Source organism: Zootoca vivipara, chromosome 7 (genome assembly GCF_963506605.1).
Source record: "Zootoca vivipara chromosome 7, rZooViv1.1, whole genome shotgun sequence".
In the NCBI taxonomy this organism is placed as follows: Eukaryota; Metazoa; Chordata; class Lepidosauria; order Squamata; family Lacertidae; genus Zootoca; species Zootoca vivipara.
This window is the reverse complement of record NC_083282.1, coordinates 2,356,976-2,364,074: the sequence shown is the minus strand read 5'-3', so window position 1 is coordinate 2,364,074 and position 7,099 is coordinate 2,356,976.

Here is a 7,099-nt window from a genome sequence, read left to right as displayed (position 1 = left end):
GCTGCAGAGCTGAACAGGGTCCTAGTGCCCCTGCTCTGCCTCGCATACCTCCCTGCTCTCCCCTGAGTGATGCAGCTGGCGGGCGTCCAGGAGGGAAAGGGGAGGCCGCCACGCAGCTCCTCCACTTGCTGGGGCGCCCCTGAGCTCCCAGCGCCCTGGCGCATTGCACCAGTAATCCCAGTGGCAAAGACGGGCCTGGAGTTATGTGGCCCCCAAGCCAAGGAGATAAATAACTATACAGCCTTAGAAGGCAGCCCTGTATAGGAAAGGTGTTTTTTTAATGGTTTTTTAAAAATGGTTTGTTATATGTTGAAATATGTTGAAAGAGGCCTAGAGTGGCTGGGGCAACCCAGTGAGATGGGTGGGGAATAAATAATAAAGTTATTGTTATGTCCTTATTTTCATCAGATAAATGTTGGAGATGATGCCTCCCTCCCCCAACAGTAAGGATTTGAGATCCATTAAAGGCGGAGTTTTACAGTTTCTCAACCTGAGGCAATCTTTTCCTGTATGAGGCAAGGGCTGTTCCTTCTCCTTCCCCTCCTGTGCAGCCTAGAGACACTTCCTTCTAAAAATCATGATGCCAATGGAAATAGAAATCTCTCAGGGGTTGGCAAAGAAGAAGCAGATGCCCAAGATTCAGTCACAGCCATTTATGAATGATCCACCCTATCATTTCAGTTCAGCCTTGCTGGGGAAAAGATGAATAGTTGAATAATGGTAAAGGTAAAGGGACCCCTGACCATTAGGTCCAGTCGTGACCGACTCTGGGGTTGCGCGCTCATCTTGCATTATTAGCCGAGGGAGCCGGCGTATAGCTTCCAGGTCATGTGGCCAGCATGACAAAGCCGCTTCTGGCAAACCAGAGCAGCACATGGAAACACCGTTTACCTTCCCGCTGTAGCAGTTCCTATTTATCTACTTGCATTTTGACGTGCTTTCGAACTGCTAGGTTGGCAGGAGCTGGGACCGAGCAACGGGAGCTCACCCTGTCACAGGGATTCGAACCGCCGACCTTCTGATCAGCAAGCCCTAGGCTCAGTGGTTTAACCACAGTACTTTCTCCAAAAGGATTTTCCTGACTTCTGCTTAAAACTGCACTAGGTTTAGGAGATAGTACTGGATTTGCCTGATCCCACAGTATGATTTATCATTTGAGAGAAGGCTGTCTGGCTGTCTAGATGTGTTTCTTGAAGTAAAGTTTGGCTCGCTTCCTTCCTTTTTTTCAACAATTGTGCTGATTTCTTTCTTTTAATAGGACAATTCAATCCTTCTACATTTAAATATCATTTAAATATATGATTTTACATTAGAAGAGCCTGCTGGATCAGACCGACCAATGGTGGGTCTAGCCCCTCATCCTGTTCTTAGATGAGGGACTCACCTAAGGGCCAGTCAGATGCCCTTCGGAAACCACCGCTTGAGGTTTCCAGCAACAGCAGTTTATTCATTTATTCATTTCTTAAGAAATAGAATAAAATAGAAATAGAAAGCTTTCAGCTTTAGGGTTAAACAAATATATTTGGTGACTTCCCACTCACCAAGATAAATGCCACTTAACTCCTCCTGAAGAACTAGACAGTGTGTCCTTTATAATTTCAAGAAGTTGCTTGGTGGAATCAGCTAACTGGACAATTACCTATTCCCACCCAAACATTTAATTTAAAAGTGGTATCCCAGGAGCAATACATTCTTTTATTGTTATAGACAAATTGTTAAAAAATCTCAAGCTTTTCCTCTTTTTGGACATCTCCTGGTGCAAGTCTAAAAGAAACGGAATTTTTTTACTAGCAATATTTGAATAGGTCGTATTTTATTTTGAATAGCTTTCTTAACTCTAATAAACTCTTAAACCTAATAAATACGTCACAGCAGATGTTTGGTTTTATTTATAGACTGCAAATGTGGAATTTATTCTGTAAGCAGTTTCAATTCCTATTCCTAATACTGTACAGGAAATTGTTGTAACTGTTTTTCATAGAAGCCCACTAAATCTCATTTCACAGTTCCTCCTTCATTCCTTCAAGTTTTACATTGCATCTCCATACTCCTTAATCTAACTGTTCTATTCTAACATTTTATGACAAGTCATTTTCATTACCATACTGTTCTCTAACTACCGTAGGGATAGGACAGAAATTTGATACAATTCACATTTCAGGCCAAAATTATTATTTGCACTTGCTGAAACAATACACCAGAAGTAGAGAATGTGGTGCCCCCCACTTTTTCTGGACTGCAATTCCCATCTTCCTTGATCATTGGCCATGTTGGCTGAGGCTGATGGGCCTATAAAGACATAAATAGATACAGTGGTACCTCCGGTTACGAACTTAATTCATTCCGGAGGTCCATTCATAACTGGAAACCGTTCTTAACATGAGGCGCACTTTCGCTAATGGGGCCTCCCGCTGCTGCATGACTTCCACTCACATCCCGCGGCAAAGTTCACAACCAGGAGCCTCTACTTAGCGGAGCTCCTTACCCGAAGCATTCATAAGGAGGATGGTACATAACCCAAGGTTCCACTGTACCTCAAGGACTACCCAGTGGTGTATTAATGGGGGGTGGGGGGCAGCAGGCTGGACGGGGATGACTACCTCCAATGGCCACTGCCACGCGACGCAGCCGCCGCCATCGAGAAGCCCCAATGCAAGCAAGACTGCCTCACTCCGCTGCTTGCTCGCGGGGTTTGCCACAGCGCTGCATCATATGCCTCCTGTGCGTGCATGAATTGTGCATCGCGACTCGTGGCGCATGCGCACGACAGACACCCCGCCCCTCAGCGGGGTGCCTTCGGGTTTGCTGCCCCGGATAGCCAGCCAGCTCGCTATGCCGCTTGGACTACCTCTTCCCATGTGAACCAGCCGAGACCCTGTGATCATCACCTGAGGCCGTACTCCATGTGTATCCTCCAGAAGAGGTCCAGAGGGTGGCAACATGGGAAAGGGGCCTTTTCTGCAGTGTCTCCCATTGTGGAACGCTCTCCTCAGGGAGGCTTGCTGGGTGCCTTCCATTACATATCTGTAGGGGCCAGGCGGAAATGTTTCTATTCAACTGGACATTTGGCTAGTTAACATTCTATGGCTTTTTAAATGTCTTTGTGGGAGCAGGGATATTGGTTTTGTTTTGGTTTTATTATGTATCTTGTATTCTCATTTTGTATTCAGGGATCTTCAGATGAAGATCAGTATACAAACTTTAACAATAGGAGTTCAGTAATATTTGCAGGGCTTTAAATTGCTTATCCCTGCAGTACATGAACCATGTACAAATGTCCTTTGAAATTCACATTTCTCCAAATTTTTCTCTGCAGTTCTTCAGTAATGTGTACAGAAATGAATATATGAGGAAATTTTGCATAGAAATGCATAGGTATGTTAGTGAACATAATGTTAAAAAAAACCAAATCACCAACTGATGCAGATCAGATCAAATTTATTGCATAAATATTTATTGCATACAGCATAAAATAACTACAACAATACATGCTTGCTTTGCAGTCAATAAAAAATGAAATACAATCAATACAAATAAATATACAAAATATATTAAATATACAAAAATATAATACTTCAGGTAATGTAAGAATAAGAAAAGCAATGTGATAAAAGGTTTCAGGATTTATATAACAGTCCATTTCGGACAGAACAGCCACTTGCAAGGTTACAAAAGAATCAATGGAGAGTCTCTGCTGGAAGTCCAGATAATTTTTGGATTAATGGACTCAATAGATTTCTCCTGACAGCACTATACAGGGGGAAAGTAAGGACTATGTGCTGGAGGGATTCTGTCGACTGGTTATTACAGGAACATAGGACTGAGACTCGGCCCTTAGAGTATCTATTGAGCAGGACATTGGAGGGGAAGGTATTGAACCTTGCTTTGATAAACGCAAAGCGGTGGCTAGCAATGGAGAGGGATGATAGATAAGCTGGGAGATGCTGTATGGGAGTAACGCCCATGTGCCGAGGCAAACATACGTTGCAACTCTGTGTCGACCAGTCTTTGGTTAATACAGTCGTACCTCGGGTTACGAACACCTCGGTTTGCGAACAGTTCGGGTTACGAACTGTGCAACCCCGGAAGTGTTTTCGCCGCGCGTGCGTGCACAGAAGCGGCGTGCGCGGTCTGCGCATGCGCAAAACGAAAAATTGCTAAAATCGCGCTTTGCGCATGCGCAAAAGGGCGCTTCGGGTCGCGTTCGGTTTACGAACTATTCGGGTTACGGACTGCAGTCCGGAACGGATCGCGTTCGTAACCCAAGGTATTACTGTAAGTGTTTTGGCAGAGGTAAGATTGAGGTTCAGAACTTCTAGGGGGGGATTCCCAAGTGCAGGAGTTTGGCATGAATCTTGCTGGCCCAGGGACTGGTAAATTCACCGCGCCATAAACATTGAGCTAGAGAATAATTTGGTAATCTATGCCAAAGAGTTAACCAGCCAGTAATTTAGAGCCCGTTTCCACAGGAGTGTTTCTATTGAAGGGATCTTCAGTTCTAGACGTATGGCCGCATTGCTCACACATGGGGGAAGTTTCAAGAGACGGCGTAAGAATTGATTTTGGAGAGTCTCAAGAGGTGCAAAATTTGCAAAGGCAGCCCAGAGTGCATGGCGGCTACTTTTGCATTATATATTTTCAACCCCGAAGGCACATGCAGAGCCCCATCAGAGAAATAAAACTGGAGGAGAGCATGGGACACCGTTTTAGCTTTGTTGAGGAGGTAATGGATATGTGCTGTCCATCGCAAATTTAATTGAAAAAATATACCTAAATATAGAAAAAAACATTATTTTGGATTTAGAATGGTTAATGGCTAACTGATTGGTTTGACAATAAGAAACAAAAATCTTCAGTGCTCTGTTTAGACCGACTTGCGAATAGGATAGGATTACTGCGTCGTCCGCATACAAAAGCAGTGGGCGGGGGAGGGGGCATGAATATTACCCAGTGAATCGATTAGAGGTTTTCTCATATCACTTATAAACAAATTACAGTGTTACCTCGCAAGACGAATGCCCTGCAAGAAGAATTTTTTGCAAGACGAATGCGTCTTGCAATCTGATGGTGACTCGCAAGACAAATTCGTTTTGTGAAAATTTCGTCTTGCGAATCGTGGTTTCCCATAGGAATGCATTGAAATTTAATTGTGTTCTTATGGGCAAAAAAAGAAATTTCAATGCATTCCTATGGGAAACCGCGATTTGCAAGGTGAATTTTTCGCAAAATGAATTGACTCGTGGAACGAATTAAATTCGTCTTGTGAGGCACCACTGTAATGAGATAGGGACCTAATATACAGCCTTGACGGACACCCTTTTTTATAGGCACCGAATTCGTGAGTTCGCCAGCTGGAGTTAGTCTTACTCTGGCAACTGAACCCTCATGCAGTTGGATCGTAAGCCATAAGAGTCTTCTATCAATGCCCCAAACCACGAGTTTCTCCCATAAGATGTTTCTGGGGATGCTGTCAAAAGCTACCCTCAAGTCGATAAAGGCAGCAAATACAGTGGAACCTCGGTTTATGAACACCTCGGTTTACGAATTTTCAGTTTACGAACGCCACGGACCCATCTGGAATGGATTAATTCACTTTCCATTACTTTCAATGGGAAAGTTCGCTTCAGTGTATGAACACTTCAGTTTATGAACAGACTTCCGGAACCAATTACACCCATGCTTCGGGTTAAGTACGCTTCAGGTTGAGTACTCCGTGGACCCGTCTGGAACGGATTAATCCACTTTCCATTACTTTCAATGGGAAAGTTCGCTTCAGTTTATGAATGCTTCAGTTTATGAACAGACGTCTGGAACCAATTGTGTTCATAAACCGAGGTACCACTGTAGTTGGCCCCGACTAGGGGTAGAGTATTTCAGAGCAAGGCGGTAAAGAATTGTAGCGCAGTCCGTTGTGGAGCAGTTAGATCTAAAACCTGCTTGTTCATGGCCGATTAAATTGGACTCATCCAACCACTGGGACAATTTGGACAGCAGGAAGCGGGCATATATTTTCCCAAGGATTGAAAGTAGGCTGATGTTGCGGTGGATCCTTTTTTATGAATTGGGATGATAATGGCCTCCTTCCATGATTTGGGAATAAGTCCTGTGGCGTTTATTGCATCGAAAACTTTGGCCAGAATTCCAGCCCATCACTCTGAATGTGTCTTGATGGCCTCTGCTGGGACCAAATCTGGCCCAGCAGCCTTACCCACTTTCAGTTGGGATATCAAATCATTTCTTAACCCCGGGTCGGTAGGAGGCCAAATGGGTAGATGTCTAAACAGGTGCTCCAAGCAGGGAGATGGGGCATCCGCCTGTGAGAAGCACTTCCTCAAGAACTGTTCCCATGTAGGGGCAGGGATAATGCCGGGGCGGGGGGTATTTTCTCGCTCTTCTATTGATTAGCGACCAAAATTCACGTGACCTATTTGCTTTGGATGCTGCGATTAAAGCCTGCCAGCAATTCCCTTGCCAGGTGCATTTAGCCTTTGTCTGGGCCTGTTTATAGGCCAACTTGGCTTGAAAATATATAGTTGGCAAGGTGGTAGCACCAGAAATCTTGTACTCATTGTAAATTGAGCGCAGATGGAACACAGAACACTGATGGAGCACAGAACAGTTCTTACTGTCAGGAAGTTCTTCCTAATGTTTAGGTGGAATCTTCTTTCTTGTAGCTTGAATCCATTGCTCCATGTCCGCTTCTCTGGAGCAACAGAGAACAACCTTTCACCCTCTTCTGACATCCTTTTATATATTTGAACATGGCTATCATATCACCCTTTAATCTTCTCTTCTCCAGGCTAAACATATCCAGCTCCCTAAGCCGTTCCACATAAGGCATTGTTTCCAAGCCTTTGACCATTTTGGTTGCCCTCCTCTGGATACGTTCCAGCTTGTCAGTATCCTCCTTGAACTGTGGTGCCTAGAACTGGACACAGTATTCCAGATGAGGTCTGACCAGAGCGGAATACAGTGGCCCTATTACTTCCCTTGACCTTCTTGCCCCGCGTCGGTGGGCCGATCGCCATCTTGCCTCGCCGGAAATTCCAATTGATGCAGAAATGTGGATAAGTGAAGGAAGGGGCCTCTTGGTAGTTCC